The 22,053-nt window shown below is 41.9% G+C and overlaps 1 pseudogene; it reads right to left on the minus strand.

The window, feature by feature from the left end:
* Positions 1 to 14,696: 14,696 nt before the first annotated feature.
* Positions 14,697 to 20,882, minus strand: LOC109214815 (annotated as a pseudogene).
* Positions 20,883 to 22,053: the final 1,171 nt, after the last annotated feature.

A 22,053-nucleotide genomic window follows, 5' to 3' on the forward strand; every position in this document is an offset into this window, starting at 1 on the left:
AAAGCTATCGGTACTGCCAGAATCAATCAGCAATGCCAAGTTCCTATTTTTCACAGAACCCCTTGACCAAGATTGTGTTAACTCCTTGGTTATTTCCTAATAATGCACTCGTACACATAGCTTCCTGCACAACTTGCTCTATATCACCTTTAATTATTAGGTCTGCAATGGAGGGGTCCTCTGTATCATTAGGGCATTCTGGAGTAACTTCCACCTCTCCCACCAAAAATTCAGTTGCTTCTTCTTACATCAATGCCCTGGTGTGTATTTTTTCCCACACCTAAAGCACATATGGTTGTTCCTCCTATCCTCATACACTTCAGGACTAAGTCTCAATACATTGGGCTTAATAATAGGAGTTCCTGAAGCCTTACACTTGGTGGTACCGCTCCCCGCAGTTGGTCGTCTAACACTAGTCTTATTCATCTTTTGAGCAGCTTCTATTGCCATCTCTTGTAGATTAGCCTGCTCAATAGCAAACTTCGGTGTAGTAGGCTTGAACAGTTTCACTCCAAAATAAATTTCTTCCTTTAGAGCCCCTATGAAACTGGATACGAAATGAGATTCATAAAGATGAGGATTCCTGATTAACATTTGGGCCTTCATATCCTCAAACTTTCCCAGAAACTCATCCACAGTACCAAGATGACTCAGCTTATTGAACTTCTCTACTATGTCATCCATCACTGCATCACCAAACCTATAGATTAAGTCCTCATTGAACTCAGCCCAATTAATGTCTCCCCTACTCAATGTGAGAGAGTGATACCAAGTCTCAGCCAACCCATTCAAATAAAGTGCAACTGTTTCTACTTTTTGATTGTCTTGAGTTCTATATAAATTGAAATACCTTTCACATTTTCGAATCCATACCTTTGGTTCATGGACTTCGAAGCTGGGCAATTCCCATTTAGGAGGGGAAACTGGAACAGCTTGATTCCTGTTTTGTCTTATCTCTTGAACTGGAAGAGGTAACATCCCATCTCATTGGAAATTTTCTCCTTGAGATCTATTAGGAAGCCTTTCTAGAGCTCTCAACCTATCGAGAATCAGTTTTAGGGTCCCTTGAATCCATTGACTGGTGAGCACCTGCTCTAATACTTCATCATGTCTAAGAATTTTGTCATCCAACAGTTTGAGGCGAGTTCCTTCCACCATTATCACCACACAATCACATAATCGAGGCTTTAATACCACATGTTGGGATCCAATTATGGATCTAAGCTAAATTCAGTAATGAAACAAAATTTCAAATAACTGGAATAATTTTCTGGATTTTTTATAAATGGAAAATGGATATCAAATTACAAATCTAAAAATGCAGAATTAAACTAAGCTATCTTAGTTATAATTTGTTTCCATAGATGATAGAATCCGCGGACGATTAGAAGAAGAGAAGAAATTAGAATTTGTGTCACGACCCCAATTTCCTTCTGTAGGATGTCATGATGGCACCTAGTCTCTAAGACTAGGTAAGCGCATACATGAAGAGTTTAAGTGAAATAGTAATAAAAATTTCAATTTAACTGATAGCTATCATAGAAAGGACTCTGCAACACAAGTAAACATAACAACCAAAATCTGGTGATACCGAGTCACAAGCTCTACACGAGTGTATTGATCATCCCTATACAACAGTATCTATAAAAAAGGAGAATGAAATAGAACTAGATAGAGGGTGAATCCGAGGCCTCGGATGCCGGCAGGTATACCTTGAAGTCTCCGATCCAAGCTCGACTCACTGATGCCTAGGATGGTATGAAGTACCTGGATCTGCACAAAAAGATGTGCAGAAGCAAAGTATGAGTACACCACAACGGTACCCAGTAAGTATCAAGCCTAACATCAGTAGAGTAGTGACGAGGTCGGGTCAAGAAACCTACTGGAGTAAATAAAGAAACTAAGCAGGTATAGTATAGTATTACAAAGAAAACAAGGGAAATGATACAAGGAAGAAATATAACAAGAATAACTACACTGAGACTAAGGCAACTAAGACATCACGGAAGAAACACATAATAAGAATATGCCAAGGAAATGATGCAAACCAAACACAAGTGATGAAATTGAAAGGTATCACCAAGAATCACTATCGATGTACCGCCTCGTAGTCTCATTTCACAAATTAAATCACAATCTTTACCTATACTGCCGCGTGAGCCTTAAATTTGAAATATGTTTTGAAAACAGTTTTCCCAAAATAGCTACATGCACTTTAGCCCACCTGATGACGCCCTGTGGCTACACGTAGTTCCCGTACAAGCAACACGCACATAAGTCCCGCCTTATACCGTCGCATACACATTAACCCCAAGCATTATACCGTCGCATACGCATCAATATCACATCACAATAACAACTCGTATCACAAGTATCCATATATCACAACTTGCCAAGAATCAACAATATCAATATTTCCAAAATAATAGCCCATGGCTCCGCCACAGTGGGTACGAGAATATCAACAACAACAATGAATGTAAAATGCTCAACAAGGAAGATGTATCAACAACAACAGTTTTTCCTCAATGTGATAACCCCTTCACAACTTCAACACCGACAACTCAACAATGAGAGATAATGTATAACAACGACATTAAACAAGAATAACTCGCAATGAAAGAGATAACGGGTAACAATAACTTCATATAATGGAAATCAACAAGGAAAGATATATCATAAACAATACTTCAAGTATGATAATCAATAATGAAAGAGATAACACGGACAATAACTTCAAATAATGATAATCAACAATGAAAGAGGTAACATATAACAAATAGAGGCAACAAGTTCAACTGAAGCACGAGCGTAATTTATCATTTAGAATATAGAACAAGTGTTAACGAAATCATTTAAGGCAACAAGGACAGACTAATACTAGTAAAATAGATTGACTATGAGAATTTAGAATATGATACTACAATTCAATTAAAGTATGGAAAGAGTCTAAGTAGCCTAAACCGGTCAAATACCTCGTACAACCCGTGTATCTACTCGTCACCTTGCGTACACAGCTTTCACATAGCACAAATGAATCAAATCAATACCAATCCTAAGGGGTAGTTTTTCCCACACAAAGTTAGGCAAGCACTTACCTCAACTAGGCCAATCAAACACTTGAAAATAGATTTTCCCTTAAAATTCGCCTCCACACGGCTCAAATCTAACCAAAATCGGCTTAATATCATCAAACAATGCTAGGAAAATCAATTGCAATAGATAAAGCTAAGATCTTTACACTTTCTCCAAAAAGTCAACAAAAGTCGACCCGAGGCTAGCCCTGTCAAAACTAGGGTCCAACGGTAGATTCCATCTACCTATGACCCTACGAGTTCATACATGTGATTATTTTCAATCCGAGTCCAAATCGACCCTCAAAACTCAATTTCTTATTTTTCAAAAACTTGACAAAGTTTCACAATTTTTCACTTTGATTCACATGATTTTGATGTTAAAATCTAAGATATGTCAATGGAATATGATTAGAAATAGATTAGAATCACTTACCCAACGTTTGTTAATGAAAATCCCCTCTTCAAATTGCCTCCTACCGGTCGGGTTCAAAAATGAGAGAATGTATTCAAAAATCTCGTCTCCCAACCCTTTAACCAGCTACAAATGTCGCATTTGCAACACAGGGTTCGCATTTGCAAACCCTCGCAATTGCAAACTAGGGCTCGCATTTGCGAACCCTGAGAGCCTTATGTATCATCGCAATTACGAACTAGCCATCATCGCAAAAGCGAACAATTGTTCGCAATTGCGAACCAAGCAAAATCCTACTGTCTTCGCAAAAGGGACGGGGAAGTCGCATTTGCGACAACTGTCCCCCATCTATCACCTTCGCAAATGCAACCCTGGTGTTCGTAATTGCCACATTAGAGTACCAGACACCAGATTTTTGCAAATTTCAATCCAAACCACTCCGGAACATGTTGGAAACTCATCCAAGCCCTCGGGGCTCCAAACCAAAAATCCACACTAGTCTAAAAGCATCATACAAACTCGCTCGCGCGATCAAAACATAAAAACAACATCTTAAACTATGAATCGAACACTAAAATGCATAAATTTCAAAGTAAAGTTCAGGAATTTCTAAAGTTACAACTAAACGTCCGAGTCTTATTAAATCAACTCTAAACGGCACCAAACTTTGCAAACAAGTAAAAAAACCATAATGAACCTATCCCATGTCCCAATATCAAATTCCGAGATCGATAGCTTAAAGTCAACCTACGGTCAAACTTTTCAACTTCAAATTGCCAAATTTTGGCAAATCAACCCAATCAACCTACGGATTTCCAAAGTCAATTTCGAGCATACACCCAAGTCCAAAATCACGATACGAAGCTATCACAGCCATAAAAATACAGTTTCGGGGTCCCGTAAGTCATAAATATCATGAAAACACATGCGTGAATCAGAAAAAGGGGTAACGAGGCGCAATTACACAAAACGACCGATCGGGTCGTTATAATTTGAGAGACGAAGAGAAAGGAAGAAGAAGAATGGGAGAGAATAGAGTGGAAGAAGTGTGAGAAATGTAGTTCATTAGCCTTCTCTCTCTCTCCCTCTCTCTCTCTCTCTCTCTCTCTCTCTCTCTCTCTCTCTCTCTCTCTCTCTCTCTCCGTCTGGTAGACAACAACCAGTTGTTGACATGGCCAAATCTCGTCCCTTGCTGCTCATTAATGGAAATTTAATCGTACTCGTTCCTTTTGAAAGTTAGTTATTTCTTCTTGTGACTCTTGCCCGTGTTTGAACCCAGTTGACTACATTTATTACTTCTACTCTGCATTTGGATCGGGTCATTACAAATAGAGGCTCGACAATGGTGGTGGCTTTTTGATCATTATAGTGGTGGTTGGGCGATCACCGAAGACTTTGCCGAAAACGGTCGACATATTTAGGGTCAAGACCAATCTAGAAAGGTAGCCCCTGTCGAGATCTATTAGTACGTGTAGGTGTTAAGTGGAGGAGGTGGCTCAGTCTCCATAAATTTGAACAGAAAGGTAGAGGTTAGGGTTCTTAGATCTACTATTCATGGAGATTGAGAGGGATTTGAGGGATTTGGTGTAAGGACCCGTGAAATTTTTTAGTCAAAAACCAGAAATCTCGTAGTGCCTAGTTAGGAATATGCGTTAGAAATTTATAAAATTCTTTGCGGCGAGCTTGCTCTCCGCGGTTCGGACCTTTTTGGATTGATCTGTGCATTAAAAAGTTAAGGAAAAATGTTTTTCAGAAGAGCGCGTTTCTGCGGCCCATTATGCGACCGCACAATTGCAATGTTGGCCGCATAGCTGCCGTATAGTGAGGTAGAATTTTGGCTAATTTTGAGGACATCTATGCGGCAAATTATGTGATCGCATAATCGATATGCAAGCCGCATAGTCTTCGCATAACCTCCTTGGGATTTTTGCGAAGAGCAGTTCTGCGGTGCATTATGCGACCGCAGAACAGGTATGCGGACCGCATATTGGTCGCATACCCGGGCAGAATATTCAAGTCTTGAGGGCTATTTTTGCGATCCCTTTTGCGGGCCGCATATCAGTTATGCGGTCGCATATGCGACCGCAGATTGAGTCGGGGCTCCTATTTTCTAACTTTTAAAACCCGACCCCATCTCATTAAAAACACCCCACTAGACCATATTGTGCTATTTTCTGCTACATTTAGAGTGAGAAAAAGAGTTCTAGAGGGAGAAGGTAATCCTCACCAAGTCGCTATTCAATCCTTGCCCAATCTTTGAAGATTATCAAGTAAAGCTATTAAGCCTTCATCCTAAGAGGTAAGAACTTGTGCCCTAACCTTTGATTTCAAAATTCCTACTAAAATGAGTAATTAAAAAGTGGGTTCATGGGTATAAGGATTGATTATCTTGCATGCATGTATGATAAAAGGGTATGGGGAGATTGTGAGCTAAAAATATAACAAATGGGGTGTAGGATGATAGAATCTCTCACAAAAAGGTCCTAAAATCACAATGCACACTTAGTGCTTGATAATGTGCCCAAATGAGCTAGAATCTTGATCATCCCTCTAATTTTTGGTTCAACCTGTAATTCTCATAAAATAGATCGAAGTTGCTAGGAGTTCTGGAATTATTGTAAGAATTTAAGGAAAGCTATATTGAGGTATGTATGGCTAAAACCTCCTCTTCTTAGAAATTGAGCTCCCTTGGTGTCCATGAAAATGTTGTAAGTTCCGAAATTTGATTGATGTAGTGCTTGCTATTTCAAATGAATTGGTGTTGCAAGGATATATGTGAAAGGTGTGCCTCAGTGTTTCCAATATGCGATTTTTTTGTAATTTAAGGATGTGTGAAGCATGTAAACCATGTGCTAAGATGCCTATATTTCAAGTCAAATTTAAATTGAGATTGCTATGCCAAACTATGTGAAATCCTCTCTATGCTTACCACTGGAATTGCTCTCGTATGTGCCTATTATCTTAAACCGCAAGGTTAATGTTGAAAGTGAAATTGATGTGAAATGTGGGGGAAAAGAGTTTGAGTTATGAAATGTGGCCTAGTGCCAAGCATGATGTGATAATTGTGGCCCCAAGTGCCGTAAACTGATATATGTGAAATAAAGATTGAAATGAGATGATTGATGAAAAAGAAAAAATGTCTTGGTAAGACGGCCTAGCCGATCAGGCCGTGATCGGATGTCATACCGCACACTTGGTGGTATTGTGCTGATATTGAAACTGGAAAGTGGGAATGAAATGGTGACTGAGGTACATGTCTCAAATGAGGCAACCTAGCTGATCGGGTCGTGATCGGACTCCGCGCAAGAAAGCGGTAGTATTATGAATGATGATGCAACAATATTAAATGTCCCAACCTAAAGCTATGGAAACTATGTGAAAGCTATGTGATCCCTTTTATTTGATGATGTGGTGATTGTTTAAAGCTTTTGTTGATTCTTATGATTTTCTTTATTCTTGTATGATAGTTCTTTCTAATAAGATGGTGTTTAGTTATACATACTAGTACTATTCCACGGTACTAACGTCCCTTTTGTCGGGGGCGCTACATCGTTGAATGGATGTAGGTGGTTCCATAGCAGACAGTGCCGATCGTACATAGCGGTGCATCCTCCTCTCAGCAATCTTGGTGAGCCCTTTTGTTCCAGGGGTTATGCAGTATATCTTTTGTTATAAATTACCATATTTTGAGGTATAGCCGGGGCCTTGTTGCCGGCATTATCATAACTGTCTTTTGTATCATTAGAGGCTCTGTAGACGTTTGTGTGGGTTATGTACGGGTGTTGGATGGGCCACTGAACTGTGTTGTAATTCTAGACTCTTGTTTCTTTAAACTGTAACTGTATGAAGTTTAGGAAACATAACTATGGTTTAAGGTTTATAATAAAATGAACTAGCAATGTTATATGTACGATCTTTCCTACTATCTAATTAAATGAAAGCACGCTTTCCTGATCATAGTGAGTTGGGTAGAGAGTGTCCAAAAAAGGCTTTCTCAGTCGGGTTCACTCGATCGAGCGCCGGTCCCGCCTCCCGAGGTTGGACGTGACATTTTGTTTGGAGATTCGGTTGAAGGATATTAAGGAGAGTATATGGTGATAATTTTGAGGTAATTAGCCACCATGTGTTAGGGTCTATTGCAAGAAATGAGACTTGAGTCCCATATTAGTACTACAAAATGCTGGCTTGGGGTTTATATAGCCTTGGGCTCTCCCACCTTAACAGCTAGTTTTTGAGATGTGGTTCTTCCTGGGTTGTATCAATGGTACATCCACCACCCTGTGTGCCCATCGTGCCTTGGATGATGTCGATTTTCGGGGGCCAAAAATGTCTAGCGCAAAGCCATCGAGGATGACGGATGCGGAGCGTGGTGGTTTGTTATGGTCTATTGCAAGGAGTGGGACTTAAGTCCCAGATCGGTACTATAAAGTGCTGATGTGAAGTTAGCCTTGGTCTCTCCCACCTAAATAGATAGCTTTTGGGGTGTGGTTCTCCCTAGGTTGTATCAGTCGGATGGCGGCGACATTTCGATTTTCTAAGGATTCCCTATTGTTGGCATAACAGGGACTAAAGGAGGGCGGTGGAGTAGAAGAGAGAAGAGGGAGAGGTTTAGGGTTTGATTTAAGTGAAAAATGAGCCAAAAAAATATGATTTTAGAATCCTTACATATGGGGTATCAAATTTGGACCACTGGATTGAAGGACAATGGATGGTCAAGATTGTGTTCGTTGCACGTTTGAATACAAGTGATACAAGCTGGTAACGATTGAATAGTAGTTACATACAGTTGATACATACTGTCTTTGTTCGCGCAACTGTATTCATTCGCGCAACGAATACATCATGTATCACATTTATCAATTGTATTTAAATGCGCAACGAATACAACCAAGGTTCCTTGAAAGAAATACAGAAAACTAAAATCCACTTGCTAAGAGTCGAACTCAAAACTTTCACTAAGCAGACGCTTTAACCAACTGAGCTACGAGAGCTTGTTCTCTCTTATTTCAGTTCAAAATAATTAAGCACTTGTTTCATGAATTTTCTACAAATTCAAATATAGCTAATAATGATAAATTGCCCAAAAGTGTAGTTGTGAATGATAAACATAGTGTATATGTTTGACGTATCGCGTAATTTTCTCAAATATTTATTGATATTTGAAAAGTTAGGTCAAGTTAGGCGAGTTGGATTATGACCCATTATTCTATTGACCCAGCCCATCTTAGCCCAAGTAAACTTTGGGCACGGTTGTATCATGAACCAAAACCCAACCTGTCGTGATAGCGCCTATCATGGTACTAGACGAGCCGACTACTCAAACATTTCCAACACTATCAATTTTGAAATATACTAACACAGTCTAAATAAATAAAAATCTCATAAAATGGGATAGAATATCATAACTCAATACATAAGTTTTTCCCAAAACCGGGGTGGACCGAGTGCATGAGCATCTATACAACACAAGTCTGAAATACTGTCTACGAAAAATTGAAACTGAATAAATAAACTGAAAGAAAGGGGAGAAGCATCAAGGTCTGCAGACACCAAAGCAGCTACCTCGATGATCTCTGAATGTATTCACCCTATGAATAAGCAACCACCCTGACCAGAAATACCTGGATCTGCACACGAGGTCCAGGGTGTAGCTTGAATACAACCAACTCAATAAGTAACAAATCTAACATTTAGACTGAAAGTAGTAGCGGACTCGAACATTACAGCTCACATACAGAATTAACAATACGAAAATTCACGAAAAATATGAAAGTGATATCACTGAAATTCATAATCTACAAGTAATGGTACAAGAATTTAGACATGCTTTCAGGTTTTGCAATAAAACTCAACACAGAACAGGGCAGATCCAGCCCCGAGCAGATCCAATCAAAATGCAAATAAACTAGAGCAGATCCAACCCAAATGTAAATAAATGCTACCAACTGCCCACATTGTCGATGTGCAGACTCAGGAGGGGCCGATCCAGCCCAAACGTCATAATAAGACAAATCCTGGCATGAATCAATAAAGCCTGCTACGGAGTGCATCCGGATCCCATGAATATCACTCACAATAGACCCTCAGCCTCACTCAGTCATTAATCTCTCCAATCTCTCTGCTCACCAGAATCATGATGATTAGCCCAAACAATTCTGATGTGATGTATCAAATAAAGGACAACAGAGACTGAGACATAATATGCAAATAATAGTTGTGACTGAGTACAAAATGGCAAATTAAGCAAATAATTCGACATGTAACACGACCTATGTGGGTCCCAACAGAACCAACATGTAGCCTATGCAGGATTTCTAACATGACTGGTAGCTCAATTGCTCTAACACATGGTGAAAATACGAGTAACAACAAGATTTTTCAACTATACAGTTCCACGGAATCGACTAACACGATTCTTACGGTGCACGCTAACACGCCCGTCACCTAGCATGTGCGTCACCTCAACACCAATCACATAATACGTAATTCGGGGTTTCATACCCTCAGAACCAAGTTTAGAAGTGTTACTTACCTCAAACTATACAAAACTCTACTCCAACAAGCTCTTGCCTCGCGAAAGGAAATTCGATCGCCGCAAATCTAGCCACAAATAATTCAAAACGATCAACTTAAGCTATATGAATCAATTCCATAAGAAAATACTAAGTTCTTAATCAAATGTCAAAAAGTCAACTCAATAGTCAACCCCCAGGCCCACATCTCGGAATCTGATAAAAGTCACAAATCCGAATACCCATTCAACCATGAGTCCACCCACACCAAAATTACTCAAATCCGATATCAAAATCTCGATCAAACCCCAAAAATTTGGCCTAAGGACTTTCCTCCATTTTCCCCCAAATTTTCAACCCAAATCACTAATTAAATGATAAAATCAAAGATTAAAAGATGGAATATAACCAAAACTAAGTAAGAATCACTTACCCCAATCACTCCCGTCAAAATTTCTCCAAGAATCGCCTCCAAGCGAGCTCCCAAAATCAAATTTGTGAAATAGACTCAAACCCTCATTTTCGAAATATTTAAGTTCTGCCCCGATGTCCCTTATTCGTGATCGCGGGAAAAACTTCGCGAACGCGAAGCACAAGCTCCACTGCCCCAAGAAACTCCTCTAGGCGATCGCACAAAAACCTACGCAAAAGCAAAGCATAGCCTTCCCAGGCCTACGCGATCGCCGATTGACCCACGCGTTCACATAGAACAACGCGTATGAACCCAACTGCCTCACTTCCTCTTCGCGAACGCGGCCTAGCCCACGCGTTAGCGATGCTCTGGTTATCCAACCTGCGTGATAGAATACTCCAGCTCGTGAACGCATAGAGTAAAATCCCAGTTTCCCCAAGCAAGCCTTCGCGATCGCGTACCTACCCAGGCAAAGAAAACCAGAACTGGACACCAGCAGTCCTGCAAGTCCAATTTTCACTCTGTTAACCATCTAAAATCCACTCGAGGCCCCCGGGACCTCAACCAAATATACCAGCAAGTCCTAAAACACAATACGAACATAGTCGAGCCTTCAAATCCCATCAGACAACGCTAAAACCATGAATCGCACATCGATTTAAGACAAATGAACTTTTCAACTTCTAACTTCTACATTCAATGCCGAAACCTATCAAATCACGTTTGATTCACCTCAAATTTTGCACACAAGTCAAAAATGACACCATGGACCTACTCCAACTCCCGGAACCCCAATCCGAGCCTAGTAACCACAAACTCAACTCTCATTCAAACTTTTAAATTTTCAACTTTCGCCATTTCAAGCCTAATTCAACTACGAACCTCCTAATCACTATTCGGACACACTCCTAAGACCAAAATCACCCAACGGAGCTAACAGAGCCATTAAAACTCCATTCTAGAGTCGTTTACACATAAGTCAACATGCGGTCAACCTTTTCAACTTAAGCTTCCAACATGGAGACTAAGTGTCTCAACTCTTTTCGAAACCCCACCCCTCCCCCCCCCCCCGACCCGAACCAACTACCCAGGCAAGTCACATAACAACAATTAAGCGCAGAAAGAGCAGTAAATGGGGGAATAGGGCTACAACTCTCAAAATGACCGGACGAGTTGTTACATCCTCCCCTTCTTAAACAAACGTTCGTCCTCGAACGGGTCTAGAAACGTACCCGAAGTCTCAAATAAGCGTAGATATCTGCGCCGTATCTTCCGCTCGGTCTCCCAAGTAGCTTCCTCAGCTGGCTGACCTCTCCACTGCACCTTCACTGAAGTTATGTCCTTTGACCTCAACTTTCGAACCTGCCGACCCAAAATGGCCACCGGCTCTACATTATAAGTCAAATCACCATCCAACTGAACCTTGCTGAAATTCGAAACATGAAATAGATCGCCGACACACTTTCAGAGCATAGAAACATGATATACTTGATGCCCACTCGACAGACTAGGTGGTAAGGCAAGCTTGTAAGCCACCTCCCCAATTCTCTGAAGCATCTCAAACCGGACAAATATACCGAGGGTTCAACTTTCCCTTCTTCCCGAACCTCATAACACCCGTCATAGGTGAAACCTTGAGCAGTACCTTCTCCCCAACCATGTAAGCAACATCACAAACCTTCCGATGGGCATAACTCTTTTGTCTAGACTGTGCCGTGTGAAGACGATCCTAAATCAATTTAACCTTGTCCAAAGCATCCTGAACCAAGTTAGTACCCAATAGTCTAGCCTCACCCGGCTCAAACTAAACCAATGGAGACAGATACCGTCTCCCATACATAGCCTCATGCGGAGCAATCTAAATGCTCGACTGGTAGCTGTTGTTGTAAGCAAACTCTGTGAGTGGCAGAAACTGATCCCAAGAACCCCCGATATCTATGACACAAGCGCGCAGCATATCCTCCAATATCTGAATAGTGCGCTCGGGCTTCCCGTCCGTCTGAGGGTGAAATGTTATACTCAGCTCAACTTGTTTGCCCAACTCTTTCTGCACGACTCTCCAAACTGCAATGTAAACTGCATGCCCAGATCTGAAATGATGGACACCGACATACCGTGAAGGCGAACAATCTCGCGGATGTAGATCTCAGTCAACCGCTCCGAAGAATAAGTAGTCCCAACTAGAATGAAATTTGCAGACTTGGTCAATCGATCCACAATCTCCCAAATAGTATCAAACTTCCACGAAGTCCATGAGAGTATTAATCTCAAGCATCTAGAGTAATCTACCCGGTCTCTGATGCTCATACTTCACCTGCTGACAGCTAAGGCATCAAGCTACAAAACCCACTATATCCTTTTTCATCCTCCTCTACTAAATAGTGCTGCCTCAAGTCCAGATACATCTTCGCAGCACCCGGATGAATGAAATACCGCAAACTATGGGCCTCCTCAAGAATCAACTCACGTAGCCCATCTACATTAGGCATACAAATCCGACCCTGCATCCTCAACACCCCATCATCCCCAATAGTAACATCCTTGGAATCACCGTGCTAACCGTGTCCTTAAGGACGAGCAAATGAGGATCATCACATTGTCGCTCTCTGATGTGATCATTTAAGGAAGACCGAGAACCACACAAGCTAGAACCCGACTGGGCTCCGAAACGTCAAATCTCAAGAACTGATTGGCCAAGGCCTGAACATCAACTACAAACGGTCTCTTACCAACAGGAATAAATGCATGGCTGCCCAAGCTCACCGCCTTTCTACTCAAGGCATCGGCCACCACATTGGCCTTCCCAAGATGATATAGAATGGTGATATCATAGTCCTTTAGCAGCTCCAACCATCTCTATTGCCTCAAATTCAGATCCTTTTGTTTGAACAAGTGCTGGAGACTCCGAAGATTCGTAAACCTCACACGACACATCGTAGAGATAATGCCTCCAAATATTCAACACATGAATGATGGCTGCCAACTCTAAATCATGAACAGGGTAGTTCTTCTCATGAGGCTTTAACTGACATGAAGCATAAGCAATCACTCTACCCCCTCTGCATCAAAACACACCTAATACCAATCCGAGAAGCATCACAATACACTGTATAAGAGCCTGACGCTTAAGGCAAAACTAGAACTGGAGTTGTGGTCAAGGCAGTCTTGAGCTTCTGAAAGCTCTCCTCACACTAATCCGACCACCTGAAAGGAGCACCCTTTTGCGTCAGTTTGGTCAAAGGTGATGCAATAGACGAGAAACCCTCCATGAAGCGATGATAATAATCGGCCAAGCCGAGAAAACTCCCAATCTCTATAGCTGAGGACGGTGTGGGCCAACTTTGAACCGGGGCGGTCTTCGTAATAGAAGAGAGATTTGGCGATAAGCTTGTGCTTGTTTGGAGGGATCATCATAAATGATTAAAGTGTGTCATTCACGATACACAAAATATTTAGACAGGGTTTCTCCTGTATAAGGAGCAAGGTATTGTAATATAGTAGGGGAATCCGCCCTTTCGGCTACCACAATAGTCTATTCCATCGCTCCCCCTTTCCTGTAAAGTAGTTACTACCTGGGCCACAGAAGATGCTTTTTGCCCAATTGCTACATAAACACATATTACATTTTGACCTTGCTGATAGAGAATCCTATCAGTGGCTACTGCTGTTTTACTGGTCTGTTTGTCCCCAATAATGAATTCTCGCGGACCACGTCCTATGGGGGATCAATCAATAGCAATAAGCCCGGTTTAAAGAGGCTCATATACGGAACGACGCAAAATACTACCTGGGGCGGGAGATTTAATTAATTGAAATTTAGAAGCTAAAATTTAATCTCCAGTGACAATCCCCTTTATTGTGTCGAAAACGGTCTTAACCGCTCATTTGAGAGAGTAAATAGAATAGTGTCGGGGATTGAATATAGACAATAGTTGAATTGAACCGGATTGTCGCTCAGAGCCTATTCCCGAGGCACTCTTTCTCTTATAGCGAAATTCCCCTTCACTTGCCAAACCTTCTTCTTCCTGGTCCTATCAAACCAGACACTGAATACTTGGCCTTACCCAAGTCTAGTTTCGAAACTAGTCTTGGCATCAATCGGCTCAATCCTTTTAGTAAAAGATTGGGCCGAGTTTAATTGCAATTCAATTAAGAGAACGAAGGATAATTACTTGAGTTCTTTCTCCTTATCCTTCTTTATTTCCTGCTAATTTATCTGCCAATGTCTACTATTTTTACTTATCCAAAATGTCCACTGCTGAAAAATTAAATACGATCTCTTTCTATACTTCACAAACAGCAGCTAGTTCTGGCTCCATTTGCAAGCCTCGCGAATAATTTCATTACCTTCCTGAGCAAGATCACGTCCTTCATTACGAGCTTGTACACATGCTTCTAGAGCTACTCGATTAGCTACGGCACCTGGCGCATTACCGCAAGGATGTCCTAAAGTTCCTCCACCGAACTGTAGTACGGAATCATCCACAAAGATCTCGGTCAGAGCAAGCATATGCCAAACGTGAATACCTCCTGAAGCCACGGGTAGAACACTTGGTAAAGAGACCCAATCTTGAGTGAAATAAATACCGCGACTTCGATCTTGTTCAACAAAATCATCACGCAGTAAATCAACAAAGCCCAAAGTTATGTCTCTTTTACCTTCAAGTTTACCTACTACGGTACCAGAGTGAATATGATCTCCACCAGACATTCATAACGCTTTTGCTAATACCCGAAAGTGGATACCATGATTCTTCTGTGTATCAATAACCGTATGCATTGCACGGTGTATGTGAAGAAGTAGACCATTATCTCGGAAATAATGAGCCAAGCTAGTATATGCGGTGAATCCCCCCGTTAACTAGTCATGCATTACGACCGGAACGCCCAATTCTCTAGAAAATATAGCTTTTTTGATCATTTTTTCGCATGTACCTGCAGTAGCATTCAAGTAATGCCCTTTGATTTCACCTGTTTCAACTTGTGCTTTATAAATTTCTTCGGCACAAAATAAGAAACGATCTCTCCAACACATAAATGGTGGTGAGTTCATGTTCTCATCATCTTTGGTAAAATCAAGTCCACCGCGAAGACATTCATAAACATCTCTACCGTAGTTTTCAGCAGATAACCCCAGTTTAGGTTTAATAGTACATCCCAATAGAGGACGATCATACTTGTTCAATTTATCTCTTTCAACTTGGATGGTCTGATCTGACTCCCCAACCAACCGCCCTAGCGTATGTTTCCAAATCAACTGCATCGCAAGCTGCTATAGCTCTTGCCAACTACCCTGGAAATGAAAAAGAAACTCTATCCTCAACCCTTCCAATCCTTAGTTCATGGTGGCAACTTCACCCCGTGCATCCTTTAGTTGTGAGCCCCTTCTTTGGATCCACCTTAATCACCTCACTAGATACCACGTGCCCTAAGAATGCCATTTAACTTAGCCAAAACTCACACTTAGAGAACTTGGCATAAAGCTTCTCATCCCTCAGCCGCTGCAACACAATCCTCAAATGCTGAGCATGCTCCTCCTGGATACGTGAGTACAACAGGATATCATCAATGAATAATATGACAAATGAGTCGAGATATGGCTAAAATACACTGTTCATCAGATGCATGAATGCTGCTGGGGCATTAGTTAGCCAAAAAGACATCACAAGGAACTCATAGTGCCCATAACAGCTCCTAAATATTGTCTTTTGAATATCCGAATCTCGAATCTTCAACTGGTGATACCCAAACCTCAATCGATATTAGAGAACACCCTCTCTCCCTGAAGCTGGTCAAATAGATCATAAATGTGCGGCAAAGGATACTTATTCTTGATTGTAACATTGTTCAACTGCCTATAGTTGATCGCATCTGCTTAGTACCATCCTTCTTAACCGTTGCACCCCAAGGCGACACACTAGGCCTAATAAATCCCTTATCAAGAAGTTCCTGAAGCTGTTGTTTCAAATCCTTCAACTCAGCTAGTGCCATATGATACGAAGGAATGGAAATGATCTGAGTGCCCGGCACCTAGTCAAAACCAAAGTTAATATCCCTGTTAGGCAGCATGCCCGACAGGTCTACAGGAAACACATCCGGAAAGTATCGTACCACCGAAACAGAATCAATAGTAGGAGTACCAGCACCTCACAAAGGCCAAATATGACAGACATCCCTTCCCAATCATCCGTTGGGCTTTCAAATAAGAAATTACCCTGCTAGTAACATAATCTAGAGAACCTCTCCACTCGATCTTTGGCAACCCCAACATCGCCAACATCACGACCTTAGCGTGACAATCCAGAATAGCATGACATGGAGACAACCAATCCATACACAGGATCACGTTGAAATCAACCATATTAAGCAACAAGAGATCAACTCTAGTCTCTAATCCCCCAATAGTCACCACACACGATCGATATACACGATCCATAACAATAGTATCGCCCACTAGTGTAGATACATGAATAGATGAAGCTAAGGACTCACGTGGCATATCCAGATAACGAGCAAAATAAGATGACACATACAAATAAGTGGAACCAAGGTCAAATAATACAGAAGCATCCCTGTGGCATACTGAGACAATACTTGTGATTTCTGTGTCCGAAGCAACAGCATCTGGCACCACAGGAATAGCATAAAATTGGGCATAACGCCCACCTAATCGGTCCCCCCCCCTAGGGCGACCCCTAGTTGCCTGAGCCCCACCCCGAGCTGGCTGGGCAGGTCATGAAGTAACGGGTGCTGAAGTCGTAGCCTGACTCCTCTATTGAGCTGGACCTCCCGTAAGGCGGGGACAAACTTCTTACATGACCCAACACTCCACACTCTAACATCCCCTCTCGAAAAATGGTGGCAAATATTGAGGCGGGCCCCGAGAGCCAGAATAACTACCAGAGGAACCTGGTACAGATGAACCCTGAACTGAAGGTGCACGAGATGAACTCTGAGCTGGGAGAGCACTAAGGGATGACTTACCCCGTCTAGAACTATAAGAACCATGGTGGATGATACTTCACGATGAACTGGACGAGCCATCTGAGTGGGCCTATAACGACGACCCCTACTGTGGTAAGACTGTCCCCCAGAAGGAACACCACTTAAACCACCTGAACCACGAGGCCTCTTAGCCTACCGCTCCTCAAGCTCCTGACTACGAACCATCTCTAGCCGCCGAGCAATATCAACTGCCTCGTCTAATGTAGCACATGATATACTCTTCCGAGTCACAACAAAATGATACTAATAGTAGAGGCCATCAATGAACCTCCTAATCCTCTCCCACTTAGTGGGAACCAACCAAAATGTGTGACGAGCCAACTCTGAGAACCTCATCTCATACTGGGTCACAGACGTGCCATCCTGATGTAGCTGTTCGAACTGCCTGTGCATCTCCTCCCTGATGGTCTGTGGAACAAACTTCTCCAAGAAAAGAATGGAGAACTAAAGCCATATAAGTGGTGCTGCACCGACTGGCCTGCACTTCTCATAGGCCTTCCACCATCTGAAGGCAGCCCTAGTAAATTGAAAAGTAGTGAATGAGACCCCACTGGTCTCCAGAATACCTGTCGTGCGAAGAATCCGTTGGCACCTATCTAAGAAGTCCTAGGTATCCTCTAACTCAACCCCACTGAATGACGGAGGCTGGAGCCTCCCAAATCTCTCTAGTCTCCTCTGCTCATCATCAGTCATAACGGAACCCACCTGGGCCTGAGCAGTGCAGGCGGCTGGGCTGGTAGTACCCCAGTGTCTGAAGTTCCTGCATCACCTGCTCTAAAGTACGGGTGCGGGGGGTATGAGTACCTCCCCGGCCTGAGAAGTGGCTGGCGCGGTCTGAATAGAAATCGCTAGAGCAAGGCTAGTGCACACAGTCAAAATCTGAGCCAAAGCCTTCTAAAGGCCTGGAATCACAATGGGCACAGCTGGTGCTTAAGCTGGCCCCACTAGCTCAACCATATCTGGTACCTTCTCCTAAGCTGGAGCAGCTAGTGGATCTGCAAGTGCTGCTCTAGATGTTGTACGAACTGCACATCTGCCCCTACCGCGGCCCCTAAGCGACCCCGACCTCTCGTGGCCCTAGCCAGTGGTACTGGTAGTGGTCTGTCCTGTCCGGTAGCACATATCCTCACCAACTGTGAGAGAATAGAATAGCAGAAGTTTAGTTCTTGGAATCAACAAATTCGCACGACAAGAATACAAGAATGTGAAGTTTCCTAAAGGTTTGCTAACCTCTCGAAGATAAGTACAGACATCTCCGTACCGATCTGCAAGACTCTACTAAACCTGCTCATGACTCGTGAGACCTATGTAACCTAGGCTCTGATACCAACTTGTCACGATCCAAAATCTAACCTGTCGTGATGGCGCCTATCATGGTACTTGGCAAGCCGACTACTTAGACATTTCCAATACTTTCAACTTTAAAATATACTAAAATAGTCTAAATAAATAAAAATTTCATAAAATGGGATAAAATATCATAACCCAATACATAAGTTTTTCCCAAAATTGGGGTGTCACCAAGTACACGGGTATCTAACAACACAAGTCTGAAATACTGTCTAAGAAAAACTGAAACTGAATAAATAAACTACAAAGATAGGGGAGGAGAGTAAGGGTTTGCGGATGCGAAAGCAGCTACCTCGATGATCTCCGAATGTCTGGACTCTGTGAATCAGCAACCGCCGTGACCGAAAATACCTGCATCTGCACATGATGTGCAGGGTATAGCGTGAGTACAACTAACTCAATAAGTAACAAATCTAACCTTTAAACTGAAAGTAGTGATGGACTCGAACATTACAGCCCACATACAGAATTAACAATATGGAAATTCATGGAAAATATGACGGTGATATCTCTGAAATTCATAATCTACAAGTAATGGTACACGAATTTAGACATGCTTTCAGGTTTTGCAATAAAACTCAACACAGAACATGGCAGATCCAGCCCAGGGCAGATCCACCCCAAATGCAAATAAACCTAGGCAGATCCAACCCAAATGTAAATAAATGCTAGCAACTGCGCCAACTGTGGATGTGTAGACTCCGGAGGAGCCGATCCAGCCCAAGCACTATAATAAGCCAAATCCTGGCAAGAATCAATAAAGCCTACTGCGATGTGCAGCCCGATCCCACGAATATCACTCACAATAGACCCTCAGCCTTACTCAGTATTTAATCTCTCCAGTCTCTCTGGCTCACCAGAATCATGATAATCAGCCCAAACAATGATGATATGATGTATCAAATAAAGGACAACAAAGACTAAGACATAATATGACAATAATAGTTGTGACTGAGTACAAAATGGCAAATTAAACAAATAAGTCGACGTGTAAAACCACCTTTGTGTGTCCCAATAGTACTAACACGTACCATAAGCAGGATTTCTAACATTACTGGCAAATCAATTGCTCTAACACATGGTGAAAATATAGGTAACAGCAAGATTTTTCAACTATAAAATTCCACGGAATCGACTAAGTCACAATTCTTACGGTGCATGTCCACACGCCCGTCACCTATCATGTGCGTCACCTCAACATCAATTACATAACACGTAATTCGGGGTTTCATACCCTCAGAACCAAGTTTAGAAGTGTTACTTACATCAAACATTGCAAAACTCTACTCCAACAAGCCCTTGCCTCGCGAAACGGCCTCCGAATGCCTCGAATCTAGCCACAAACAATTTGATACGATCAACTCAAGCTATAAGAATCAATTCGATAAGAAAATACTAAGTTCTTAATCAAAAGTCAAAAAGTCAACTCAAAAGTCAACCTCTTGGCCAACGTCTGAGAATCCGATAAAAGTCACAAAATTCGAACACCCATTCAACCACGAGTCCACCCATATTAAAATTACTCAAATGTGATACAAAAATCTCGATCAAATCCCCAAAATTCGGCCTAAGGACTTTCCTCAATTTTTCCCAATTTTTTAACCCAAATCACTAATTAAATGATGAAATCAAAGATATAAACATGGAATTTAACCAAAACTAAGTAAGAATCACTTACCTAATCACTCGCTTGAAAATATCTCCAAGAATCGCCTCCAACCGAGCTCCCAAAATCAAAATTTTGAAATAGACTCAAACCCTCGTTTTTGAAATATTTACGTTCTGCCCAGATGTCCCTTCTTCGTGATCGCGAAGCACAAGCTCAACTGCCTACAGAAACACCTCTACGCGACCGCACACAAACCCATGCGAACGCGAAGCACAGTCTTCCCAGGCCTACGCGATCGCGGATTAACCCACGTGTTCGCATAAGACAACGCGCGTGAACCCAGCTGCCTCACTTCTTCTTCACGAACGCGGCCTAGCCCACGCGTTCGCGATGCTCTGCCTGTCAAACCTACGTGATCGCATATCCAGCTCGCGAATGGATAGAGTAAAATCCGAGCTTCCCTAAACAAGCCTTCGCGATCGCTTACCTGCCCACGTGATCGCATAGAAGGAAACTAGAACTGGACACCAGCAATCCTCAGCAGTCCTCCAAGTCTAGTTTTCAGTATGTTAACCATCCTATATCTACCCGAGGCCCTGGGACCTCAACCAAACATACCAACAAGTCCTAAAACACGATACTAACTCAGTCAAGCCTTCAAATCCCATCAAACAATGCTAAAATCACGAATCGCGCATCGATTCAAGCCTAATAAACTTTTGAACTTCTAAAATTTACATTTGATGCCGAAACCTATCAAATCACATCCGATTGACCTCAAATTTTGCACACAAGTTAAAACTGACACCACGGACCTACTCTATCTCTCGGAACCCAAATCCAAGACCGGTAACCACAAAGTCAACTCTCGATCAAACTTCTAAATTTCCAACTTTTGCCATTTCAAACCTAATTCAATTACGGACCTCCAAATCACTATCCAGACACACTCCTAAGTCCAAAATCACCCAACGGAGCTAACGAAACCATGAAAACTCCATTCTGGAGTCGTTTACACATAAGTCAACATCTGGTCAACCTTTTCAACTTAAGCTTCCAACTTGGAGACTAAACGTCTCAACTCATTTCTAAACCTCTCCGGACCCGAACCAACTACCCTGGCAAGTCACATGACAACATTTAAGCACATAATGAGCAGTAAATAAGGAAACAGGGCTACAACTCTCAGATCGACCGTCCGGATCGTTAGAGGTTGAGTGATGACCCAATTACTACTTCATCCTATCTTGACCCGTCCAAATTCAGCCCAAACCACCTATTCGCCACCCCTAAGCTTGGCCATTCAACCTAATTGGAGAATGGAACTCCAGGCAAGGCATGTAAATAGCTAACCTAATAAAAAGAATTTTTTACCTATCTATACTACATATGAAATTTATTTACCCTCCCTAATGAAGTTTATCTTAATTACATAGTCATGTACAATTTACCAATTATGTACAAATTAGTTGTAAATGAGTATCCCTTAATTGTAGCCTTTTAATTTAGTAAATCCCTTTAAACCCTAACAATTCCTTTCTTACCCAGACTAACCCAATCACAGTTCATTCTAAAGGATTTTTCTCTTTGTCTCTTTGAAATCAACACTCTTTATACACCGATTCTATAAGATTTTTTCTTCTAAAGCTCATAATTTTCTCTAACAATGGCAAAGA

This window comes from Nicotiana attenuata, unplaced genomic scaffold (genome assembly GCF_001879085.1).
Source record: "Nicotiana attenuata strain UT unplaced genomic scaffold, NIATTr2, whole genome shotgun sequence".
NCBI classification, from domain to species: Eukaryota; Viridiplantae; Streptophyta; class Magnoliopsida; order Solanales; family Solanaceae; genus Nicotiana; species Nicotiana attenuata.